The sequence below is a fragment of the Sapajus apella genome, unplaced genomic scaffold (genome assembly GCF_009761245.1).
Source record: "Sapajus apella isolate SASKATOON/1434 unplaced genomic scaffold, GSC_monkey_1.0 scaffold5, whole genome shotgun sequence".
Lineage (NCBI taxonomy): Eukaryota > Metazoa > Chordata > Mammalia > Primates > Cebidae > Sapajus > Sapajus apella.
Window position 1 is genome coordinate 27802736 of NW_022436945.1, and position 9455 is coordinate 27812190.

Here is a 9455-nt window from a genome sequence, read left to right on the forward strand (position 1 = left end):
TCGGCCCTTAGCAGTGATTGGTGTACAATACTTACCAACAGAACACATTATTTATTTTCTTCCCCGATAGGCTTCAAAAACAGACTCTTTCTGAGATGAATTTCAGGCCATCCAGGGCTAGGTTGAAGAATGAGATGCAAAATCTCTTCTACCCTAAAATTCTTTCTTTTTTTTTTTTTTGGGATTGAGTCTCATTGAGTTGCCCAGGCTGGAGTGCCGTGGTGCAATCTTAGCTGACTGCAACTTCTGCCTCCCAGGTTCAATCAATTCTCTGCCTCAGCCTCCTGAGTAGCTGGGATTACATGTACCTGCCACCATGTCTGGCTAATTTTTGTATTTTTAATAGAGACAGTTTTCACCATCTTGGCCAGGCTGGTCTTGAACTCCTGACCTTAAGTGATCCACCTGCCTCAGCCTCCCAAAGTGCTGGGGTTACAGGTGTGAGCCACCTTGCCTGGCCCTTAAGATTCTAATCCAGAAACTATGCATGGAGAATTTTCTCTTTTCCAACTACTTCCTAAATCCCAAGAGACTTTCGTGCAATAGCGTTAGTATTTTGTCTCACCTAGAGGTAGTCAAATAGGGTGACCAGCCACCTTCGTTGGCTTGGGTCTGTCTCAGCTTTAGAATTGAAAATCTTTGGCTGGGAGCGGTGGCTCACACCTATAATCCCAGCACTTTGGGAGGCCAAGGCAGGCAGATCACCTGAGGTCAGGAGTTTGAGACCAGCCTGGCCAAATTGGTGAAACCCTCATCTCTACTAAAAATAGAAAAAAAATTAGGCAGGCATGATGGCACATGCCTGTACTCCCAGTCACTCAGGAGGCTGAGGCAGGGGAATCACTTGAACCCAGGAAGCAGAGGTTGCGGTGAGCCAAGATTGCGCCATTGCATTCCAGCCTGGGCTCCGCCTCAAAAAAAAATGCTTCAGCCCCAGGAAAACTTTAAGATGGGTTTCAGGCCCAGGCAAACTGGGAGACAGTTGATCACCCTATAGTTGAACAAAAAGATTCATGACCATAATAATGATAATTGATTGAATACTTACTACATATCAGGTATAATGCATATACTTTATAGGTATACTTTCAACCCAATTCTGCCTGCAACTCTAAAAGCTGATGATTCTGTGGAAGCAGATGCAACAAGTCACAGCACAGACCTTAAAGATTTTCTTAGGAAAGGATTAACCTTCAGAAAGAATTGAAATAGTTTTCCATGGGTTCCTCTCACATGTGGCTTTGGAAGTACACAGGTGTTCGTATTTGCTTTCCCCAGAAGTAGCAGAGGGAGGAGCCAAGCTTCCTGTTGACTGTTTTGAATCTCACTTACTCAACTATGGTTCTTCTTTATACATCTTCATACATCCTGCATCACCCTTCACATAGGCACAGCAGCACGAGACCATGAGAATGACCATGCAAGCTGAAACCTCGCTAGATTTATTTTATAATATTTAAACTTCTTTTTCAGACTGGGTATAGCGGCTTATGCCTTTTCTCTGGGAGGCCAAAATGCGAAGATCATTCAAGCAAGGAGTTTGAGGCCAGCCTGGGCAATATAGCAAGACCCTGTCTTTCAAAAAATAATTTAAAAAATAGCTGGATGAGGTGGCTTGCACCTGTCGTCCCTGCTACTTGGGAGGCTGAGGCAGGAGAATCACTTGAGCCCAGGAGTCTGACGCTGCAGTGAGCCATGACCGTGCCACTGCTCTCTAACCTGGGTGACAAGGCAAAACCCAGTCTCTAAAATAATAAAAATAGTTTTTCTCAAAATGTTTAAAAATATCTGTTACTGTCAATTATAAATGTATAGGGAAATAAAAAAATGAGTAAAACTAATATTTATGTAGTAGATGGTAATTTAAAACATTAGAAACATTGAGAATTAAAGTATTTTATTTCCTCATAAAAAATGTATCATGTGAGTGGTGTGAACCATGCTTGTTTTTCATCATACAACTTATGATACAGAGCAAGAATTTTTCCTACATCTTGGCAGATTGTCATACTCTTTTCTAAGTTTGGGTCAGCTTCCAACATTTTCTCCTTTGCATTTTCATTGTAAAATATATCCAAGAACACCTTCGATGTGGAGGTTTTTGACAATATTCTTTTCTCTAGGCATCTTCATTCATCTTTTTCATCACAACCACTTTCCTCATTTTTGTCAATAATTTTACCTTCACTAAGTTTCTCTGGCTTCATAGCTGGAAACTCTCACACTCAGGTGTTTCTTCTATTTATGCTCAATTAGAAATCACTTCTAGGTCTGGGGACAGTGGCCCATGCTTATAATCCCAGCACTTTTGGGAAGCTGAGGCTGGAGGATCACTTGAGGCCAGGAATTCAAGGCCAACCTTGGCAACATAGTGAGATTCCCCCCAGCACTCCCACACAGAAAAAAAGTTGAAAGCCTGTAGTCCTAGTTACTCGAGAGACTGAGGTGGGAGGATTCCTAGTTCAAGGACACAGTGAGCTATAATTGTGCCACTGTACTCCAGCCTGGGTAACAGAATGAGACTCTGTCTCTAAAAAATTAAAAATTTTTTTTAAAATCACTTTTAGCATTCTCCCTTTTTGTTTTCTTTTTTCACTTTTCTTTTTCTTTTTTTTTTTTAAATATGGAATGCTTCACAAATTTACGTGTCATCCTTGCTCAGCGACCATGCTAATCCTCTCTGTATCGTTCCAATTTTAGTATATGTGCTGCCAAAGCAAGCACCATTTTTATTTTTCTAGGCCAATTCCTTCCTTCTGATTTTCTATTTATGTAAAATGTTACATGGATTTATCACCAGGAAACAAGGAAGCAATACAACTACAGGCTTTGCAGTCTGTGTATGAACTTAATAACAGATGCACAGAGCAGATTTTGAAAGAAGTAACATGATTAGTCATGGTTGTGTGGCACATTTAGTATTTGTGTAGGGATTTGTGGACTGAAGAGCTAGCGGCAATGTCTGTAATTGATTGTATTTATCAATTGCTCACAGTTAATATATCATGATAACTGAAAGGTAAACAGAGATCCCAATTGTTCCTTATTGGCATCTCAGAAGGAATCTATTACAGTATTTCCAAAATATCAGAGAAGAGATTACAATTAAAAGCTACTGTAGTATTTTCCAGAGTTTCTTTGGATTTGCCTTTAGATTTGAGATCAGGTGCAATAGAAGTCTAGTGTTAGTTAACTAAACTTTGCCAAACTAAAATTTGTACATATCAGAACCAGACAAAATGAGACTCGACAGTGCTATAAATATTTCACGTCTACCTGGTCTCCTCTGCTAAGTTCCTCCTTAAAAACCATCCACTTCCTGTCCCATGGATATTTTACCTCTCTTAAAGTTGTGGAATGCAAATAAGGGGAAATCAATATTTGAATTCTGTGTATACAACCAAACAGCTGGATAATGGATTATTTTCCATCTTTGACATGGAAAGCTCAGATAACATTTGCTGAATGCCTACTAGGTACCAACAACTGTTAGGTGCTTTATATAAAAATTTCAACAATCAACAGAACATATATATGAGGTAGGCAATATTGTGCTCATTTCACACTACAGGTGAGGAAACAGCCTTAAAAAGATGAAGTAATTTGACCAAGGTGTAGATAAAATGGTGGAGCCAATATTTGAACACGAGTCTGTCTAAAGGTAAGCCGCTGGCTTTCACCCTTCACTCTTCTGCCTCCTGTGTGTCCTAAAGCATTGCCCCTTTATTTCCTATATGAGCTGAGTACCTGGAATTTCATGCCTGAGTGCTACTTTAGCCCCTGGTGTTGTCACTAACACGGCATCTACAAGATAGTTCTATGGACTTGTCCCAGGCTTCTGGAAAACAAATCTCTTTTGATAAATAAGTTTTAAACATAAAGTTTTCAATTAGAAAAAAGAAATGTTTTAAGCCTCCACAGGAATCCCAATTGTTCCCTCAGGCTGCACTGACTGCTCAAAGGAACCTGTTAAATATTTCCAGAACATCACAGAAGAGATTAAAAGCTACAGTAGCACTTCCAGCTTTTCTTCTCCACAGTGGCCTTATTTGAAAAGCAGGTTCCATCTCCCTGGGCAGACGGTTTCATCCCTCCAGAGCTGGGGTGAATGACAAATTCAAAACCTCTCTTTACATGTGGATTTGAATGAGAAATCTCCGGGAAGCAGGTTTGAAGAGACGGGATCCAGACACCTCCTAAGCCTCTGGTTTTCAAACTTGTCGGCATGTTGGAATCACCTGGCCCTGCCTTTTAAAAACTGCTGATGCCTCTATGTGCCCCCTCCTCCCAAGATTCTAATTTCATTGGCTCAGGGTAAAGCCTCAGCATCACAATTTTTTTTTTTTTGAGACAAAGTCTCGCTCTGTTGCCCAGGCTGGAGTCAATGGTGCTAACTCAGCTCACTGCAACCTCCACCTCCCAGGTTCAGGCAATTCTCGTGCCCCAGCCTCCCGAGTAGTTAGAAATGCAGGTGCACACCACGGCGTCCAGCTAATTTTTTGTATTTTTAGTGGAGACAGGGTTTCACCAGGTTGACCAGGCTGGTCTCAAACTCCCGAGCTCAGGCAATCCGCCTGCCTTGGCCTCCCAATGTGCTGGGATTACAGACATAACCACCATGCCTGGCCAGCATCATAATTTTTAAAGGCTTCCCAGTTAAGTCTGATATGTGGCCAAGTCTGAGAATCAACAAACCAGGCAATCTAATCAGAAAAGATTGCCACAGATGTACTAATGATATTAACTAATGATATTAGTATTTGGAGTGTGTTTTAATTAGGTTGTAGCTTTGAATGATAATGGCTAACATTGAATCACTTAAATCACCAAGAAAGATATTTTTTAAACAAAGACTATAGATTAAAAATAAAAAGGTACACCAATTATGCAACAGTAAACACAAAACAATGTCATGGTGTGTGTCCATGTGTGCGTGTGCACATGTGCATGTGATTCTGTAATGCAGTGAGCTGAGTTAGCAACATTGCACTCCAGCCTGTGCAGCAGAGCGAGACTCTGTCTTAAAAAAAAAAAAAAAAAAAATTATGATGCTGAGGCTTTACCCTGAGCCAATTGACAATCAACCCAATCTCAGAGTGTACACTATATGCACTTAATACGCACACCATATGCACTCTGAGATTGGGTTGATTGTCAATGAAGACTTCAGCATTACATGTAAGAGAATATATCGATGTGTTACTTTGTAATTACAAATAAGGTAGATTTTAAAATTCATCGTTTTGGGTTTGTTTCTGAAAGAGATAATTTCTTTTGGGCTGTAACCTCCAAGTAGAAAAAGGAGGCTGCACTAAGAATGGGCCGAGTCATCGGACAGCTGAAGATAATATAGGAAAATGGAAATAAACAAGGAGTAACTTAATTTTATCCCAGACTTTGGCATACTCACAAAACAAGAAGTCATCCTCTCTCCTAAAAGAAAGGGCACTATTTGTACCTTTAGAGACTGTCTTGTTCTCAATCATTTTTCCCATCTGTTTTGTGGGAGAGATACAAGCTGATTTTTCCCCCAGCCATCATGGAGATTTTATTTTAATTGGCGCAGTATTGAAGTGACTAAACAAAGTGCAGGAAAACCTCTGGAGGTTGCAAGAGTGAGCAAAAATATGGCAAAGAGACCTTAATATATATAATACATATACAGGTAAGAACATAAATTATAAGGAAGTTTTCCAAAATGATTGCACAGAATAACAGGTTCTCAGATATCCATTATTGCCAAGAAAGAGTACCTTGAAGATATTGTAGACTAGAACTGGAAGTGGCCCAAAGATGCATAATAAAAATAATAATAATAACAGAAATCACGTACTGAGTAGTTAATATATTCCAGCTTAGCAGTTTAAGCACCTTGCTTTAATTATTATATTTTATCTTTATAAGGCAATAAACTATGATCAGCCTGATTTTACAAATGAATATGAGATTAAGTAATTTATCCAAGGTACCCGTCTCATAAGTGACAGTGTGGTAAGCTGGGCACGGTGGCTCACACCTGTAATCCCAGCTTTGGGAAGCTGAGGCGGGCAGATCACAAGGTCAGGAGTTTGAGACCAGCCTGACCAACATGGTGAAACCCTGTCTCTACTAAAAACACAAAAATTAGCTGGGCCTAGTGGCACATGCCTGTAATCCCAGCTACCCAGGAGGCTGAGGCAGGTGAATCCTTTGAACCCAGGAGGTGGAGGTTGCAGTGAGTTAAGATAGCCCCATTGCACTCCAGCCTGGGAGACAGAGCTAGACTCAATTTAAAAAAAAAAAAAAAAAAGAAAGGAAGGAAGGAAGGAAGGAAAGAGAGAGAGAGAGAAAGAAAGAGTGAGGTGCTCTATCTATCAAGGCAGTTAACCTCTGGGTTAACCACTACTCTCAGCAGTAAGGGTGACATTTCCCAAGGTAGGCGCTAGAAACACCAGGCATAATACCAGCAATGATGGCAACAAAAAGATTTCATGGTCAGATTTACAGAGCAAAACTCTTTTTCACTAAGGACATGTCTGTAATATGCTAAGGTAAATTAAGAAAATAAAAGAGGTGACAATCACATGATCTGACTTTAGAGTTTTATTTTTACAGATCACGGTATGAAATATGCTATGGAAAATGCTGTTTCAGGTTGGCTTCCTTATGGAGATGATAAAATGAATTCTCATGGGGAGGGGTAATGATTGAGGGGATCTGGTGGTGATGGACCTGCCTGCCCCTAACAAGACTCAGCTGGTGGGAGGTCTGAGGCTGAATTTAGGGAGTGTGAGGGGCTGAGGAAGGAAGACAGCACAGAAATGGGGAACAGAGAGGTGGCCAAACTGGAAAAATCAAAGCAGAACTGTGACCAACACAAGGAAGTGGCTGAGCAGTCAGCAGATGGGATGTAAGTAGATGCAAGGAGGGAATTCAGGACTAACACAGAACGGAGTTTCTAGAACAAGGACAAAAGGGAGGCGTGGGTATCAGGAACCGGTTCAAAGTTTACACATAAAAATTGAGCTCAGAGTCAGGACTGAGAAGAGGCAAGCTTGGCATCTTAAAGTTCCAGAAAGAAAGGAAGTACTAAAAAAACAAACAAACAAATTTTAAAAAACGCTACATTGACAGCAATATGTCAAAAGGCCACAGGAACCAACTGAAAGAGCTCTCAATGGCCAAAGGTGGAACAAAGTATCAAATAAATATCCATTTGTCCATATTGATTAATAAATGATTAGATAGATTAACAAATGGGGAGGAGAGCAGAATTCAAATCTCCCACGTAGAAGATTCTGAAGAACTGATGTAGATACTCCACCCTCAAGGCAGGAGAACATAATCCTCACTCCTTTTGTGTCAGCCGCACATAGCAACTTCCCTGAAAAGAGTACAGTAGGGGAAGCGTGGGGGGAGAGTCCAAGTACAATCAGGAAACCTGACAAACATTACTTCAACAGGGCGATTGACATGGTTTTGCTGTGTTCCCACCCAAATCTCATCTTGAATTCCCACGTGTTGTGGGAGGGACCTGGTGGGAAGTAACTGAATCACAGGGGCAGGTCTTTCCCATGCCATCATAATAGTAATAAGTCTCACCAGATCTGATAGTTTTTAAAAGGGGAGTTTCCCTCCACAAGCTCTCTTCTCTCATCTGCCATCCTGTGAGATGTGCCTTTCACCTACCTCCATGATTGTGAGGCCTCCCCAGCCACATGGAACTGTGGGTCCATTAAAGCTCTTTCTTTTGTAAATTTCTCAGTCTCAGGTATGTCTTTATAGCAGCATGAAAACAAACGAATACACTGATGAAAGCCAATATCAACAGTGATGAATTATGTTAAGAACACAGACCCTCGATACACAGTAACAGGAATGGCACGTTATCCCTGTGATCTTCCTTCCAAAAACCCATAACCCCAGTCTAATCATGAGAAAACCATCAGATGAATTCCAGTAGGGGGGTATCCTACAAAATGCTTGATCAGTACTCCTCAAAACTGTCAAAGTCACCAAAAACAAGAAACGTCTGAGAAACAGTTACAACCAACCGGAGCCTAAGGAGACGTGGCAAATAAATGCCAATGGAACCCTGGATGGGGTCCAGAGAGAGAAAAAGGACATTAAGTAGAAACTAAGGAAATCTGAGCACTGTGGACTTTGGTTCATAAAATGTATCAACACTGGTTCCTCTGTCGTAACAAGCCCACCATAAGGACGTGTGACACTAGCAATAGGGAAAACTGGGTGACATACTATACTGTGCGGGGGAACTCTATACGATCTTCTCAATTTTACTGTGAATCTAGCACTGTTCTAAAAAGTAAAGTTTATTAAAAAAAAAAAAAAAAAAAAAGGTTTGAGCTCTGGCTTGCCCCTCCCCACCACCTTGTGTTTAGGGCCTATTATGGGTTGAATTATTTACTCTCAAAATGCATATGGTCAAGTCCTAACACCAGGACCTCAGTATGATGACTTTATTTGAAGATGAGGTCTTTACGGAGGTAATCAGGCGAAAGTGAGGTCATTAGAGCTAATCCATTATGACTAGTGTCCTCATAAAAAGGAGCTATGCATAGAGGGAAGACACAGAGAGAAGAGAGCCACCTGCAAGGTCAAAGAGAGAGGCCTAGAACAAATCCTTCCTTCACAACCTGCAAGAGGAACCGACTCTGACAAGACCCTGATCTTGGTCTTCCAGACTCCAGAACTGGGAGATGATAAATTTCTGTTGTTTAAGCCACTTGGTTTGTGGTATTTTGTTATGGCAGTCCTTGCAAACTAATAAAGGGGCCAAAGAGGAGGGGTTCACCTGGATTGCCCCAGAGCAGAAGGATAGAGGAGCGGGTGCTTTGAGTCGGAAGGGGCAAAGAGCTAAATCCTGGAGGTTGATTTCCCAGTGTTACAAAGCAGGGTGGAGGCTTGGAGTTTCTTTGAAATCCTTACCCCACTTACACAGGGCTTCCTAGACATTGGGGTGTTATCATGGTTAGATTCTGCAAGCCACAGCCTCAAATCCTGGAAGAATGTCTGTGACAAAGCTTGCAGATAATAAATCAGGCCACCAGGAAAGGAGACCCCTGGTATTCGGTGTCTCAAAGGCACCAAGAAGGATGATGACCACAGGTGATGGAGAAGTGGCCTCCTCCCTCATTTTTGAAGCATCACATAAGCCCCAAGGATCATGTTATTATAACCTTACAAAAGATAATGGTTTCCCTAAAATGTAATTTTGATAAGATTTTTCAACCCTTAAAAGCAAAAGCTCAGATCCACAGTTAATTGAGAAATGTAAACTTTTTTTTTTTTTTTTTTTGTAGAGACAGAGTCTTGTTATGTTGCCTGGGCCGGTCTTGAACTCCTGACCTCAAGCAATCTTCCTACCTTGGCCTCCCAAAACGTTGGGATTACAGGAGTGAGCCAACACATTTGGCCAGAAATGTGACTTTATTTTTTTTTTTTTGAGAAGTCTC

General features: G+C 41.1%; 1 non-coding gene across 1 annotated transcript; it reads right to left on the minus strand.

Annotated features, from left to right (window-relative positions):
* Positions 1 to 2617: 2617 nt before the first annotated feature.
* LOC116548883 lies at positions 2618 to 2724 on the minus strand. The gene has a single exon (XR_004267595.1). It is a non-coding gene; the product is annotated as a U6 spliceosomal RNA (small nuclear RNA).
* Between the last annotated feature and the right edge of the window lie 6731 nt (positions 2725 to 9455).